General features: G+C 45.2%; 1 long non-coding RNA gene across 5 annotated transcripts in view; it reads left to right on the top strand.

The window, feature by feature from the left end:
- LOC144289575 (uncharacterized) overlaps window positions 1–16534 on the top strand; it is a 43924-nt gene that overhangs the window by 14326 nt on the left and 13064 nt on the right. For 4 of the 5 annotated variants that reach the window (XR_013357422.1, XR_013357424.1, XR_013357421.1 and 1 more), the window contains one exon: window positions 12874–12991. This is a non-coding gene — a long non-coding RNA (uncharacterized LOC144289575). The remainder of the gene's footprint in view (window positions 1–12873; window positions 12992–16534) is intronic. The other variant, XR_013357425.1, reaches the window with a different exon arrangement.

Below are 16534 nucleotides of genomic sequence, written 5' to 3' on the forward strand. Positions count from 1 at the left end.
GCTAATATATTCTTCTGTCAATTTCTCCCAATGGTAACACCTTTCACATGTATAGCCTAATAGTACAATCAGGATATTGCCATTACTACAATCTGCTGCCCTTATTCAGATGTCAGTTTTACATGCATTCGTGTGTGTGTGTGTGTGTGTGTGTGTGTGTCTAGAAGCAGTTTTTTTGCAAACTTATCCTCCTTGTAGATTCAGGTGACCCTCCTCCTGTAGTCAAAATACAGAACAATTCCATCACAAAGATCTACAATAGGGATTTAAAAAAAAACCTTTCGGGGATCCCTGGGTGGCGCAGCGGTTTAGCGCCTGCCTTTGGCCCAGGGTGCGATCCTGGAGACCCGGGATCGAATCCCACGTCGGGCTCCCGGTGCATGGAGCCTGCTTCTCCCTCTGCCTGTGTCTCTGCCTCTCTCTCTCTCTGTGTGACTATCATAAATAAATTTTTAAAAAACCCCTTTCGTTTTGGAAAAATTAAAACTACACAAAAGTAAAGACCAAGATGTTATTGATACCATGTGCCATCAGGCAACTTCAGTAACTCTGTGTTTATGGCTGATTCCGTTTCCTCTGTAGCCTTGCTTACTCCCGGATTATTATGCAGCAAATCCCAGCCTTCTCATCACTTCAATGCCAAGCATATCAGACAAGAGACAAAGACATCACTTTTAAGCAGAACCACAACACTACCCTTATGGTCTATTGCCTGCCCCTTGCCAGTAATAATCCCCAAAAGGGCTTCATAGGGAATTGGCAGATCTTGCAGCTTCTCCTCCAGGCGACATCCTAGGAAAGGCACACATCAGCTATGAATAAGTTGCTGAAGGATAACAGACAAGAGTAACAAGCTCTTTTTCTCCCAGACCTCACAACGAATCCATCAGAAAAGCCCGTCACTCTATCTCCAAAATAGAATCAGTATCCAACCACACGTCGCCACCTCTGCTCCTGTCACTGTGTCCCAGCCTGCACTGTCTTTCACCTGGGCTGCTGCAGAGCTGCCTCTCTGCTCTCACTGCCCCCACCTCTGCCCCCTGCAGCCTCATCTCTGCACTGAGCCAGAAGGATCTGTCAAGACAGAAGCCAGAGGATACCCCTCCTCTGCTCAGCACCCTCCAAAGGCTTCTCATCTCATTCAAAGCCTAGACAGTCACCCCCACACAGCCTCCCATCACCTTGTGATTTCGTCTGCTGCCCTCCTCTGCTACAGCCAGAGGCCAGTAAGCTGTGGCATAGATGCCCTGGGCACATTCCCACCGCAGGGCCTTTGTTCATGCTCTTCCTTCTGCCTGGAATACTCTTTTCCAGATGTCCACTCAAACTTATCCCCTTCAGGTCTCTGGTCTAATGTCATTGTGCAGCTTCTGTTTGCATGCCTGGATCTTCTCAACACCTATTTCCACCCTGCTCCGTCTTCCTGGTGCTTACAATAGGGACTAGATCAACAGAACCTTCGCCCTCTAGCTTTCACTGGGTTTGGCCTATGGAAGGCTCCATAAGGAGTGAGGCCAGGTATTTATTCCCTGTGCTCCCTCCCAGGAGACTGTTACAGGCCAGCTGTGGCCCTGTCAGGTGGCCTCTCTGCCATAGCCTCTGTCTTCTGTCCTGTGTTCTCCCTTGCTAGCCTCATTCCACCATCCCTGTGGTTTCTCTCCATCCTGCCCACATCATAGTAAGTAGTCTCTCTGCTAACACTCCTCCAATGACCCACTTTGGTGTGCCAGCAGTTCCCTGCTGGGGTGCTGACGGAGGCAGTGATCTTGGTGAGTTTGTCCCTGGCCACCCAGTATAAAATTGCACCCTCCCACATGTCCACACCCTTTCTGTATTCTGTGCGTTATGCTCCTCAGCATTTCTCACCATCTACTGTGGTACATATTGTACTTACCTATGCTGTTTATTATCTGTCTCTCACAACTGGGACAGCTGTGTCCTGTTGCACAGGGTGTGTGTGCACTGCACAGTTCCAGAAGTCACTATTTACACAGACTACGATGTAAAGGGCAATGGCACCTCCTAGAGTTGTGCAGCAGGGTGGTCCTGTCCCCCATCAGAATATAAGTTTTGACCCCCCCCACGCACTATTCTATCTGAAATGCTTAGAACACTGCTCAGTACGTAGTAGTTCTCACAAAATTGTCACCAATAACTATTAATCTCTTTTATTTCCCATGAGAAGTCTAAGTGCAAGTATCCTTATATGGTGGTGTCAGGAGGTCTCAGTTTTCTAAGGGTTTCTCCTGATATACCTTCTGTAGTGTGTGCCCTCCGCGCCCCTCCCAGTGCTCCGGAGAATTGCCTGCGGTGTGGTGTGTTCTGATGAGAGGCGAAGTGATGACTCAGAGTCCAATGTCTTGGAACAATGAGAGGCCGGAAGGGGATACACCATCAGGCACCGCCTAGAGGTGCAGGTGCCAACGTGACGCCTCAAGTCCAGATTGGCTCTCGATTTTATTATCGTAGAATGTTAAGTGTGTGGAAACAAGGAAGGAAAAAGAACTCAAGAAACCAATCATGAGAGGGGTGGCCAGGATCTGCGTCCGTGACTATCTGCATGGGTCTCAGAGGAGCTTAACAAGGGGGCTGCGGGGGACAGAGAGGTGACCTCAGCAGGCCTGGCTATCTATCCAGCATCAGTGCTGTTTTCAGCACAGATCCATAGCAGGAATAATTGGCTTTTGCCACATGCATAGAGCTGTTGCCATTTATGTGTGTCCCCGTCCTTAATGTTTCTCTTACTCGCTGAGGTCTTGCGCTACAATTGCCCTCCGCCAGTCGGGAGCCCTCTTGCTTGGGAGGTCCTGCCTTCCACACCCAGGAGAGTCTGCGGCCAGTGACTGCCACAGGTGCAAAATCCTGCCCCTTGGGCAGCCCGGGTGGTTCAGTGGTTTAGCACCGCCTTCAGCCCAGGGCGTGATCCTGGAGACCCGGGATCGAATCCCACGTCGGGCTCCCGGTGCATGGAGCCTGCTTCTCCCTCTGCCTCTCTCTCTCTGTCATGAATAAATAAATAAAAATCTTAAAAAAAAAAAATCCTGCCCCTTACCTCAAGGTGGGGCCAATTCAGCGCTGCACACCTGCCAGGCCCAGATTAAAGCCAACCTCCCTGGAAGGTCGCATCCTCATTAGCTCCCACCCCACATGTACATAAGCATCCTGGCTGGCTCTCCCCTTCCTGGGAACCTGCCCTAAGACACCTATGTGCTCTCCACGTGTGGCATACTGTCCAGCACACGGCAGGTGTCCCGTCACTATTTTTAGTGAATGAATAAATCAGTATGGTTTGGCTTCCCAGCCCTGCCCCTCATTAACTCTATAACCTTGGCCAAGGTAGTCCTGATCCTGAGCCTCAGTGTCCCCAAAGGCCAGGCAGGGTAATCCCATTGGTAGAGATGATCCTGCGTGCCATGGGGGGCAAATGGAGTTACGTATGACAAACCCTCACCCTGCCCTGCTCTGCTCAGCTTTTTCACTCCTCCCTGAATGTTAAATCTGGTCAGGCCAGCTTCCTTGTTAGCTCCTGGTGGGGTGGCTTTCTGTTTCCTGGCCTCTTTCCTCCAGGGGATAGGGCTCACAAACGCTCTGTGGATGCTCTTTGCTTGATTTAAAGTGCTTTGGGCAACAGGAGGAACTTGAGGGAAAGGCAGCGATTAGAAGAGAAGAGACCATTAGGTATTAACGCCACCCACCATCAGTGCTGCGGCCCGACTGCCTTCCTTTGAGTGTGCTGAGCTGCAGTTAATTAGCTTTTGGATTTCTTAGCTGTGGGGTGTCGCTTTAATCATCTGCCACCTGGCCCCAGCTCTGCCCTGGGCGGGAGAGAGGCCTCTAGAAGCATGAGCTGAAGGGAGGCCAGTTGTGCAGCATGAGAGCCCCTCAGAGCTGAAAGTATGCTCCAGCAGCTGGACTGCCCACCTGCTTGCCCCATGTGAGGGCTCCGAGAGGCTGGACTGATGTGTGGCATGTGGCAGAGCCGGGATCCAAGCTCAGGGGTCCTGTGTTATGGTTTGGGGCTTTGTCCATCTCACCATCCCTCCCTGCGTGCCACAGGTACTTCCCTAGCACCTCCTCAGAGTGGGGACCTCGGGATTTTGTGGATGAGGAAACCAGAGCTCATCCTTCCCCTCCAGGGGCTTGCAGCCATCAACAGGCTAGCAAGCAGATACAGCGATAATAACAAATGGTGAAAAGGATCACGAAGGAGACCAATAGTGCAATGAAAGGGAGTACCATGAAGCCTCTCTAAGGAGCTGACGTACATTCCTTAAGAGGACCAGAAGTTTTCCTCTGTAGAATGGCAGTTAATAAATAAAAGATGAAGTAACAGCATAAGACTATCATAATTTTCAACCCCCAAAAGAATAATGGACCAGGCTTTGAACATCAGTGGCTGCAAGCATCACAAAAATGGAGACCAGCAGATACTAAGTGCCACCGATGGAAGAACACAGCATCGCCCTGAAATCGCCAGAAAATTGAACCTAAATCTGATCAAGCCCTTAGCTCAGGACTGTTCAATTAAATACACACAAATGCAAGTCAAACAAGTCACATATGTAATTTAAAATTTTCTAGAAAGAACATGGAAAAAGAGAAACAAGAAGTGAAATTAATTTTTTTAATTTTTAAAAGATTTTATTTATTTATTATTTATTTATTTTTAAAGATTTTATTTATTAATTCATGAGAGACACAGAGAGAGAGGCAGAGACACAGGCAGAGGGAGAAGGAGGCTCCATGCAGGGAGCCTGATGTGGGACTCGATCCTGTGTCTCCAGGATCACGCCATGGGCCAAAGGCAAATGCCAAACCACTGGGCCACACAGGGATCCCCGAGATTTTATTTATTTTTTTATTAATGAGAGACAGAGAGAGTGAGAGAGGCAGAGACACAGGCAGAGGGAGAAGCAGGCTCCATGCAGGGAGCCTGATGTGGGACTTGATTCCAGGTCTCTAGGATCATGCCCTGGGCCAAAGGCAGGTGCTAAACTGCTGAGCCACCCAGGGATTCCCAAGAAGTGAAATTAATTTTTTTTAATTTATTTTTTATTGGTGTTCAATTTACTAACATACAGAATAACCCCCAGTGCCCGTCACACATTCACTCCCACCCCCCGCCCTTCTCCCCTTCCACCACCCCTAGTTCGTTTCCCAGAGTTAGCAGTCTTTACGTTCTGTCTCCCTTTCTGATATTTCCCACACATTTCTTCTCCCTTCCCTTATATTCCCTTTCACTATTATTTATATTCCCCAAATGAATGAGAACATATAATGTTTGTCCTTCTCCGACTGACTTACTTCACTCAGCATAATACCCTCCAGTTCCATCCACATTGAAGCAATTGGTGGGTATTTGTCATTTCTAATGGCTGAGGAATATTCCATTGTATACATAGACCACAGCTTCTTTATCCATTCATCTTTCGTTGGACACCGAGGCTCCTTCCACAGTTTGGCTATCGTGGCCATTGCTGCTATAAACATCGGGGTGCAGGTGTCCCGGCGTTTCATTGCATCTGAATCTTTGGGGTAAATCCCCAGCAGTGCAATTGCTGGGTCTAGGGCAGGTCTATTTTTAACTCTTTGAGGAACCTCCACACAGTTTTCCAGAGTGGCTGCACCAGTTCACATTCCCACCAACAGTGTAAGAGGGTTCCCTTTTCTCCGCATCCTCTCCAACATTTGTTGTTTCCTGCCTTGTTAATTTTCCCCATTCTCACTGGTGTGAGGTGGTATCTCATTGTGGTTTTGATTTGTATTTCCCTGATGGCAAGTGATGCAGAGCATTTTCTTATGTGCATGTTGGCCATGTCTGTGTCTTCCTCTGTGAGATTTCTGTTCATGTCTTTTGCCCATTTCATGATTGGATTGTTTGTTTCTTTGGTGTTGAGTTTAATAAGTTCTTTATAGATCTTGGACACTAGCCCTTTATCTGATATGTCATTTGCAAATATCTTCCCCCATTCTGTAGGTTGTCTTTGAGTTTTGTTGACTGTATCCTTTGCTGTGCAAAAGCTTCTTATCTTGATGAAGTCCCAATAGTTCATTTTTGCTTTTGTTTCTTTTGCCTTCGTGGATGTATCTTGCAAGAAGTTACTGTGGCCGAGTTCAAAAAGGGTGTTGCCTGTGTTCTTCTCTAGGATTTTGATGGAATCTTGTCTCACATTTAGATCTTTCATCCATTTTGAGTTTATCTTTGTGTATGGTGAAAGAGAGTGGTCTAGTTTCATTCTTCTGCATGTGGAAAAATATTCCATGCTCATGGATTGGCAGAATTAATATTGTGAAAATGTCAATGTTACCCAGGGCAATATACACGTTTAATGCAATCCCTATCAAAATACCATGGACTTTCTTCAGAGAGTTAGAACAAATTATTTTAAGATTTGTGTGGAATCAGAAAAGACCCCGAATAGCCAGGGGAATTTTAAAAAAGAAAACCATATTTGGGGGCATCACAATGCCAGATTTCAGGTTGTACTACAAAGCTGTGGTCATCAAGACAGTGTGGTACTGGCACAAAAACAGACACATAGATCAGTGGAACAGAATAGAGAATCCAGAAGTGGACCCTGAACTTTATGGTCAACTAATATTCGATAAAGGAGGAAAGACTATCCATTGAAATTAATTTTAATAGCAGCTCTTACTTAACCCAATATATCTAACACATTATCACTTCAATATATAATCAATACCAAAAAATGATTGATGAACTGTTTTCCATCCTTCATTCATATTTAGTCCTTGAAATCTGGTGTGTGTTGTATGCATACAGCACATCTCAGCTTGGATGAGCCACATTTTAAGTACTCAGTAGCCACACGTGGCTGGTGGTTACTGTCCTGGACGGCACAGCTCTGCTCAACTACCAGTTTCCAGGAAATTCAGAAGACAGGAATGTGTGAACACCATCACCCTGATGTAATCAGCAAAGTCCACAAACTGATTTTTTTGGAAAACTCTATAGAAAAAGCAATCTAGCTTAAAAAAAAAAAAGAAATACATTTTTAAAAAGATTTCAGGGGATCCTTGGGTGGCTCAGTGGTTTGGCACCCCTTTGGCCGAGGGCTTGATCCTGGAGTCCCAGGATCGAGTCCTGATTCGGGCTCCCTGCATGGAACCTGCTTCTTCCTCTGCCTGTGTCTCTGCCAATCTCTCTGCATCTCTCATGAATAAATAAATAAAATCTTAAAAAAAAGATTTTATTTTTTTATTTGAGAGAGAGAGAGCACAAGCAGGGGGAGCAGGAGAGGGAGATGGAGAAGCAGACTCCCCACTGAGCAGGGAGCCCAATGTGGGACTCTATCCCAGGACCCTGGATCATGACTTGAGCTGAAGGCAAACACTTAACCCACTGAGCCACCCGGGCGCCCCAAGAAATAAATTTTAAAGGGAAAATTTCCCCTTTAAAATGGAGGGAGGACCCATAAATTAATAGTCTTCATATCAACTAATCACAGTATGTGAAACTTCTGTGATCCTGGTTGAAGCAAACAATCTGTAAACAATCTGTAAAGCATTTTATAATGTTTATGAGATAATTGGACATCTGAACACTGAGTATTCGTTGCTGTTAAGAGTTGTTATTTGTTCTAGGTGTGATAATGGTGTTGTGGTTATTTATTCTTTCAAGGAGTCATTATCTTTTAGAGAGACACACTGAAATATTCATGGAGGTATTCTGAAATAATATGAAGTCTAGAATTTGTCAGAATAATCTGGGAAGGGAAAGAGTAGTAGAGATGGAGTGAAATGAAACAGGATTGATAATGGGGGTGCTGGGTGAAGGACTTATGGGTCTCATTATACCATTCTGCCTACTTTTGTGGATGTTTGACATTTTGCATCATAAAAAGTTTTTTTTCTTTTTTTAATAAAAAAGTATTTTAAAGAAGTTGGGATGATGTTGGAAAGGGAGAGATTGCACCAGGGTAGGGATGTCTGCCTTATTCACTAGTGTCTCCTAGAGTCTCACATGGAGACCGCACATGCTAGGTCCTTAGCACATTTGTCACTTTTTGGCTATGTTTGCAGCTATTTTTGTCCTTAGGGCTCTTCAGGTATATCCCACTATGGGTGTACAGTCAAATTACTGTGTCTTCAATCATAATTCTTCCCTGTCTGGTTACATCCACAATGTTTTCCTTTTTAAGGCTTGTTGTATTTCACTTTTAGTGATTTTTAAAACTTTTATTTTATAATCATGTAAAATTTTTGGATGCTTCCCAAGCCAAGTCTAGAAAACAAGGCATATTCAAAGGAGTCTGACTCCAATCCCTGACAATTTTCTTTTGAGGACTTACCTCCACCTTTTGGTATAGCTAATGGGAGTAAAGACAGGAACCTTCCTCCAGCCTAAAATTTTGACCCAGGACCTACCAACAAACTTACTGATCATCTTTCTTGGGAATCTGAAACTCTAACAGAGGGACAAAGACATGAAAGCACTTGGACTTGACTCATCAGGTGGTGACATCCTGACCAGACTGCCCTTGCTACAGCCCCACTCTAGAGGTCCTAGCATCCTAGCCCTCTGACATTGGTTGTGTTCCTGCCTCCATCCCAGCCAGGTTCTCCAACCTTCACTCAGTTCCAGGCCCCCCAATATGAATCCACTTAGTTCCCTTTTGCTTACATTAGCTTGAGTCTCTTTCTGCAGTTTGCAATCTAAGACTCCTAACTGACGCACAGACCTCCGGCAACACATAGCATAGTTAAGTACTTAATCCAGACACCCAGAGTGACAGTCCAGAACCCTCAGAGCTGTGAAGTGAGCTTGAAGAATTCCCTGAATCAGGCAAAGCTGGAGAAGCAGATGTGGCAACCAGGGTTCCTATGCCAGAGGTTAGGCTGGGTTATCAATGTTCCTGGGCTGCATACCTGGTGGTATTGGCCTGAGGGTCCCAGAACCTGTGCTTAGGATGGTGCTCTCTGAACATTTCTTTCCCAACTCACCCTGGCTGACATATCTCCATCTATGACATCCCTGGAGTAAGGGCTGTAGCTCAGCCTTGTTAGCTATTCAGAGGCTAGACCTTTAAGGTTGAGGTGTTTTTTTGCTGTATTGAGTTGTCCTGACCCTACTTCTGGCAAGTTGATTGAAATGCCTGGGGCCAGGTGTAGGACAATAGGGGGCAGTGGGAACTGGAGAGAACATGAGGGGTTATGCTACTAGGTTCTAGTGATTGTCACCATGAGGCTCAGGATTACCAGATCACCTTATTTTTCATGAGAACCTAAAACTTAAGAATTTTATGCTAAATGTACTTATTTTTAAAATACTCTAAAAAATTTCCGTGGGATGAATTCATCCCATGGGCTATCAGTTGGGAACTGCTGGTCTACCACCTACATTGTGTGTTTTCCTCTCTGGATGGCCATAGTCTGTCTGTATGTCTGCCTCTCCCATGAGCTCATGAGTCTCAAGAAGGCCAAGATCATGATTCTCTTGCCTTGCTTAGGTCCCTGGCATATGGCAGAGTTCAATATACCCATGGATGGATGGACAGATGGGAGAGAGGTCACAAAATTCACAGAGGATGACAATGCAAAGATATGCATCAATATCATATGGGGCAGGGAAGGGAGAAAGGGAAGAGAGGTGACTTGGCTTCTTAGCTTGGATGTGGCTGCACCACTAGTCATTAGCAAGTTCCTCTATCCAGGTCTACAAGGGCCAGACCAGTCCCATTCCAGAGCTTTCAGATTCTATTCTTAGAATAGCACTTCCAGAGCACTCACTCCACCCAGGGTGAGGACCTGCTTTCCTGTGTCCATAAAGCTTATAGCCTTGTGATTATTCAGAGCTAAGGGCCTGAGGGCTATGGCTTGCATGCTTTTCCCCCCTGCCTGGCCTCTGATCACCTCTGCGCCCCTCACCCCAGCAGGGAAGCAGCCTGCCTGGCCCCCTGCTAGTCTCAGGGCATAGAAGTCATGGTTCTCAGGCCAGGATGGAGCAGGGAGTGGGGCTTCCCTTGGCCTGCCCCCCCTTTGCTTCCTGATGGTATCCTTTGAGGAGCTTCTTCCTCCCCTGCTCCACCGCCCACTTGGCCTTGAGGACACAGAAAGGCTCATCAGTTGCTATAACAACACCTACCACCTTCTTCTGCACTTAGCCAGGCAATTTAGTCCCTGTTTGATAATGGATCTGCCTGTAGAGTGACTGGTTCCCTTTAAACTGGCCAGCCACTGGCCTGGCCTTTGGCCTCAGAGTTGGGTCTGAGACGTGATTACTATTAGCAGAGGTGTTGTTGATCTAGTCAGCCAATTACTGAGTGCTCACTGTGTGCCAGTATTATAATGAAGCCTTTACAAGCACTATCTCATTTAATCCTCACAGGGATGCTATGAGATGGGGAACATGGCTGTCATGTCACAAATGCTGGTCTTGGTTACCCCCAGAGGAGACCCTGCAACAAGGGTAGCAGCAAAAATTGGCGAGATCTGAGGCAAGCAGGAAGGAGTGAAGCACGAGGAGGCAGCGGGGAAAGCGTGCTCTGTTAAGTTACCACCCTGGGCAATTGGAGATGAAGCCTGCCAGCAGCCAGTGTACACACACATCTCCAAGTTGCCCCATCTGAAGGGGGATGGAGTTGGGGATTTATCCACTAATTCCACCAGCCATAGGTTGACAGTTGCTGCTGGGTGTATGTGAGCTCCCCAGCACTTCTGTCCTACTCTAGGGGACTCTTCGAAATCACTCTGGCATCTGGCTGGGAAAAGCTTGTGGCCAGGTGATGCAGAGGCTGGCTGTGGGAAGCTGGGCTGGGCATGTGCTGACAGCACTCACAGTATCTGCTACATCGCTTATGAATATGTGTTGAATAAAGGAACAAAAGAAACTGTGGAAGGCAGAACAGCCCCTCCCAAAGATGTCAATGGCCTAATCCCAAGAGCCTGTGGATATGCTATATTACATGGCAAAAGGACTTTGCAGATGTAATTAAAGTTACAGATCTTAAAATAGGGAAATTATCTGGTGGACCCAATCTAATTACATGAGCTATTAAAAGCAGGGAACTTTCTTGAGCTGGAGTGACAAAGAAGAAGCAGATAGAGCAGCTAGAGAGGTCCAAAGCATGGAAGAGACTGGGCTTGCCTGAGGAGTGCTGGCAGCCCTTAGAGGCAGAGGCTGGCTCCCAGCTGATAGCTGGCTAGGAAACAGGGACCTCAGTCCTACAGCCATACCATCTGGATCCTGCCTACAACCTGACTCCACTCTGAAGTGGGTTCTACCCCAGAGCCTCCAGCAAGGGCCTGGACTGGCCAACACCTCTATTGCAGCCTGTGAGATTCCAAGCACAGTACCCAGCTGAGCCCTTTACACTTCTGAACTACAGACTGTGATATAATAACTGTGTGTTATTTTAAGCCACTGGGTTGTGGTAATTCATTAGAGCAGCCTTGGGAAATGAATACAGAAACTGAGGTTCAGAATGGGCAAATAACTGGCTCAATGCCATATAGTCAGTAAATGATAGAGGTGAAAAGTCATTTATCATCAATACCCAGGTCCCTGGCCTCTAGGTAATGCTATCTCCTGGTCTTTGAGGGGCAGGAGAAGAGAGGAAATACCTAAGAAAGGCTGCAGAAAGTGGGGAGAATACAGTTAAGAACACAGATTCTGGCCTGGATATATTTGGTTTGAAGTCTGCTTAGTAACTAATTAGCTCGGTCACTTTGGGGAAAATCACATTACTTCTCTAAGCCTTAAATTCCTCATCTGTAAAAGGTAGGTGATAATAGCACCTCCCTGGTGGGGTGTATTGTGAGGATTAGAGGAGATTGTGCTTATAAAGGGTTGTTTCCAAGGCCGGGCCTATGGGAAGTGCTAGGTAAAAATTTGCCTCATATGGTCATATATGTAGCATCCATTTTGTGTCAGGTGCCTTAGTGGTACCCCAATACACATAACCACTGAGGTAAGTGTTGTCATGCCCATTTTACAGATGAGGCAACAAGGCTCATGCAGATGAAGGGACTTGTCCAAAGTCACACAGATGGTGTCAGATCTGGACTGAAACTCAGCTCAGCTTGAGTTCCAGGCCCTGTCTCTCTGTCCAGGCCTCCCCAGCAGTCCTGATGTTTGTGTCGAGGACTTTACCAGTGAGCCTAGAGAATCAATCGGGGCCTTCCTCCCTCTGCCCTGAGGGCAGTCATGCCAATTCTAGATGCTCAAAGAAAGCTTTCTCATTCTGGTTTCATTTTGCTCTAGCTGTCTGTTGCCTGCTCCATACATAGTGCTGGAAAAGGACCCAGGCTTCATTAAACACTTACAGGGGCCTTGGCTGTGTCAGACCCTGTCTTAGGCACCCGGACATGTAGCTCAAAGAGCCCTGAGCCCAGCCCTTGGAGAACACCTGATGAGGACAACAGACATGTGAATAACTATGGCATGGTGCGCCCAGGTTATAAACCAGGTCTGAACAGAATGATGATGATGGTAGTAATAGCACACTATATTGAGATTGTTCTTATGTTTGGCAAGTGAGAGAATAAAAGACATTCAAGGAGAAAAAAGGTGATTCCAGGGCATTACATGTTGCTGAGATGTGATAGGAAAAAATAAGATAAGGAAGGAAGATAGGAATGGTGAGAGAGAGGTGTTAAAATTTAAATTGTTTCTTGAGGGGGATCCCTGGGTGGTTCAGCGGTTTGGCGCCTGCCTTTGGCCCAGGGCACGATCCTGGGGTCCCGGGATCGAGTCCTGCATCGGGCTCCCAGCATGGAGCCTGCTTCTCTCTCTGCCTGTGTCTCTGCCTCTCTCTCTCTATGTCTGTCATGAATGGATAGATAAAATCTTAGAAAATAAATAAATAAATAAATAAATAAATAAATAAATAAATAAATAATTTGTTTCTTGAGGAAGCCTCACAGAGAAGATCCACCAAAATGGAGTCCTGAAGGAAGTAAATGAAGATACCTGAGGAAGAGTTCCCCCAAGCAGAGGCAATAGCCAGAGCAAAGGCTCAAGAATGACCAGGTGAGTTCAAGAATACCTGGTATATTCCAGAAACCTAGGAGACCAGAATGGCTGGGACAAAGTAATGGGGAGAGAATAGGTGAGGTTGGTTCATGTAGGGCCCCAATAGCTATCAAGGACTTCATTATTTACTCTGAGTATGATGGGGAGCCAGTAGAGGGCTCTAAGCAGAGGAGAGACCCTGGTAGAATCAGCAGGACCCCCAGAGCTGTGTTGAGGATGAGCTAGGAACTGGACACAATAGCAAAAGCAAGAAAACCTTTCAGGATGTCACTACAGCAACCAGGGGAGAGATAATGGTGGCCTGAGCCACACAGTAGTGTCAAGAAGTGGTTGGATGCTGGAAACAATGTAATGATCTCAGACATACATTGTTAGGTAAACAAATCAAACTGTAAGATATGCAGTCTTGGGTCACTTCTCCCTAGAAGCAGACGTTGAGACAGACCTAGTAAATAGTTTATCCCAGGAAGCACTGGGAGGAAAGAGGGAAGTGAGATGGGAAAGGGAGAGAAGACAACAAAGTGTGTGCTACTGAGCAGATTATTTTTTCAGCAACTGAGACTCAATCCCCCTGGGGAGCTCTGGGAGACAGTGTTGAATGCACCTTGGTGATCCCAGTGGAGAGGCAAGAGGATGGCACGATTATGTGTCAACTCCTGCTAGCCATTGGTTGAGGTCAGTTCTTAGAGGGAGGCATGAAGTTCCTGGCACTGCAGCCTGCCCTGGCACAGGCTGAGAGGACTCCTGTGACCAGACGAAATCTGCAGGCAAAGAAAGCCAGGTAGTTAGAGTTGGAAGTAGTCAGTGTAGAGTGTCAGGAAATTGCAAGGACATGGGGTAAGGGCAGGACATCAGCGGTGTCTCTTAAAGCAAGTTTGTGATATCTGTAATTCCTGCTTTTCAGAAGGAGCATCTAGAGAATAGCACTGAGAGGATAGTTAAGAAGCTGGTGACATTGGTTGCCTCTGGGAGAGAAAGTGGGATATTTAGATTCAAGATGGCTGAGACACTCTTTACCAGATAACTTCCTATACACTTTTATTTTTTTTACTGTGTGCATTTTAATTTATGAAATTAAAGAAACTAAGAATGGGAATTTCACTTTTCATCCATGAAAAAGGCAACAGCCAGATGGAAAGAGGGGAAACAAATGAGTGAAGCCTCATGTTCACCATGATGTTTAGCCTAGAGGCACTTTCCAGATCACGGTGTAGGATGGTGGCAGAGAGCAGAGTTGAATCTGATGAAGTAATTGACATTTTCAGGTCAGAGAACCAGAGGGGAGGGATTTACACAGGGGAGGATGGCGGTGGGTGGGGGGTGGGAAGGAGGAGAAGTCCATGTGGGGGTTTCTGGTAGATCCTTGGCTAAGGACTGGAGTGCACATGTAGAGGGAGAGTCTGCAAGGCCCAGACACTGGTGGTCACCTGATGGAGTTCCATCCCAGAGTGGACAGACCTCACTGAGTATCTTGGACATTAAGTTGACAGCTCAGAAAGGCCACACCTTAAGAGTAAAGATCAAGCACTAGGGCCATGTCCTAGCACAAAAGACAGAAAAAGATATACCACTCCAAACGGTAAGCTAAAGAAAAGCTGATATTATGTAAATATCAGACACAATTCATTTTTTTAAAGAAGATTTTAGGGCAGCCCCAGTGGCTTAGCGGTTTAGCTCCACCTTTGGCCCAGGGCTTGATCCTAGAGACCTGGGATTGAGTCCCATGTTGGGCTCCCTGCATGGAGCCTGCTTCTCCCTCTGCCTGTGTTTCTGCCTCTCTCTCTCTCTGTCTGCCTGTCTGGCTCTCATGAATAAATAAATGAAATCTTTAAAAAAATAAGAGGATTTTATTTATTTATTTGATACACACACACAGTACAAGCAGGGGGAGGGGTACGCAGACAAAGAGAGAGACGGGCTCCCCACCAAGCAAGGAGCCCCGACTCAGGGCTCAATCTCAAGACTTGAGCCAAGGGCAGATGCTTAACTGACTGAACCATCCAGACACCCCAAAACTGACTTAAGATAAGGAGAACTAACAAAGATAAAGAGAGATTTTTCATAAGGACAAGAGAGCCAATTTAATCCTAAATGTACAGGCGCTTAATAACATAATTTTGTAATAAGTAAAGCAAAACCCCATAGCTTAAGGGAAGAACAGACAAATCTATCATCATGTTTGGCAAAGTAACAACTCTCAGCAAGTGAAGAAAAAGTAGGAAAAAATCAGTATGGCTATAGAAACTTTGAACACTATCAATCCTCTTGGTCTGACATTTTAGGAGCTCAACCCCCCAATAATTGCAGAATACCCTTCTTTTAAGGTACAGGAAACATTCACTAAGATGGATCATAAACTGGGCCATAGCATAAGTCTCAATATAATTCAAAACTTGATACATTTTTTAAAGACAAATCATATAAAGTGTGTTCTTGGCCTACACTTGAATGAAATTAGAAAATCACTACATCTGTAAATACCTATAAAAAAAGGAGCAAGATGTCAAATCAGTAACCCAATTTTAATTAACAATCTTAAGAAACTAGAAGGTGAGCAAATTGAAATAAAAACAAACAGAAGAAAAAAATAATAAACGTTATGGTGGAAATGAGTGAAAGGGAGTACAGAAAAATAATAGAGAAAATTAATACAACCAAAAGTTGTTTCTTTGAACAAACAAACAAGCAAAATGGATAGACCTTTGGCTACATGATCAGGACAGGAGAGAGAAGATTCAAATTATTAAAATCAGGAATGAAAGAGCAGAAATTATTACCAACCTTTCAGAATAACAAATTGCCAATGTTACCTTGATACCTAAAGCCAGAAAAAGTCATAAGAAAACTACAGACCAACATCCTTTGTGGATAAAGATGCAAAATCATCAGCAAAACACTAGTAAACAGAACCCAGCCATCTATACAAAGGATTACACACTATGACAAAGTCAGATTTATCCTAGAAAGGCAAGGTTAGTTCAACATCCAAAAATTATTTAATCATATCAATAGAACAATAAGCAAAAATCACACAGTCATCTCAAGAGTTGCAGAAAAAGCTTTTGACAACCCAAACCTTCTCATGATAAAAACTTCTCAACCCGGAAGGAATAGAAATGAACATTCTCAACCTGATAAAAGACATCGATGAAGAAGCCACAGCTAATAGCATACTTATTGGTGAAAGACGGAAAGCTTTCCCTCTAGGATCATGAATGAGTCAAGGGTATGTGCTCTCATCACTTCCATTCACTATTGTACTGTAGGTTCTAGCCAGGAAGATTAGGCAAGGGAAAGAAAAGTCTTCACATAATTATGAATATGGAAAATCCTAAGGAATGAACATCAGAAAGGAGGAGGAGAATAAGAAGAGGGAGAAGAAGAAGAAATCACAAAGAAAGGAAAGAAGGAAGGAAGGAATGAATGAACGAAGGAACTACTAGATCGAATGAGTGCAGGGAAGTTGCAGAATGCAAGATAAATGTACAAAAATCAACTATATTTCTATGTACTAACAATGCATAATCCAAAAATGAAGTT

This window comes from Canis aureus, chromosome 19 (assembly GCF_053574225.1).
Source record: "Canis aureus isolate CA01 chromosome 19, VMU_Caureus_v.1.0, whole genome shotgun sequence".
In the NCBI taxonomy this organism is placed as follows: Eukaryota; Metazoa; Chordata; class Mammalia; order Carnivora; family Canidae; genus Canis; species Canis aureus.